Here is a 628-nt window from a genome sequence, read left to right as displayed (position 1 = left end):
ATTTGTATGTTACGTCATCCACTTAATATATATGATATTATTGACTTAGCACTACAGTGTGACCATATATTTAACTAATTTGACGATATAATATTATAAATGAAATTTATTTTGGAGTAGATGATAGTGAGATATTCCCAAAGACACCTAGATCACCCTTTGGTCCCTTTTAGATTGACAAGAAATTGCTCATGAAGTTGATTGTTCACTGATCCGATCTGTATTGATCAGTTTTGGAGAAATGATCATAACTCTTAAACCAAAGTTATAAATGAAGATCCGTTTTCGGCTATAGATAGACATATGAGTGAAGAACTTACCCTATAGTTTGGCTTCAAAATTCACTGATTTTATCATCCATTCTTCTTCTTCCAAAACATATTTGATGTGTTTCTTCTCCTTTTTAGGTGGCTATAATGACTTTTCTTTCATGGTGGCTATTGTAGGTGGTTCCGATGTCATTCCGGAAATAATTCACCACTCCATAAGCCTCTGTTAAAAGGGTCATGAAATTTCTAATAAATAGAGAAAATTTAGGGTCTCTTATAATTAAACTGGGTCAAAAAATTTAAAGTCGGTATAGATTGATCATCTGATTTACAACTATTTGAAAAAGATTCATTGGCAT

This window comes from Brassica oleracea, chromosome C8, assembly GCF_000695525.1.
Source record: "Brassica oleracea var. oleracea cultivar TO1000 chromosome C8, BOL, whole genome shotgun sequence".
Taxonomy (NCBI): domain Eukaryota; kingdom Viridiplantae; phylum Streptophyta; class Magnoliopsida; order Brassicales; family Brassicaceae; genus Brassica; species Brassica oleracea.
Note: the sequence above shows the minus strand (reverse complement) of the source record.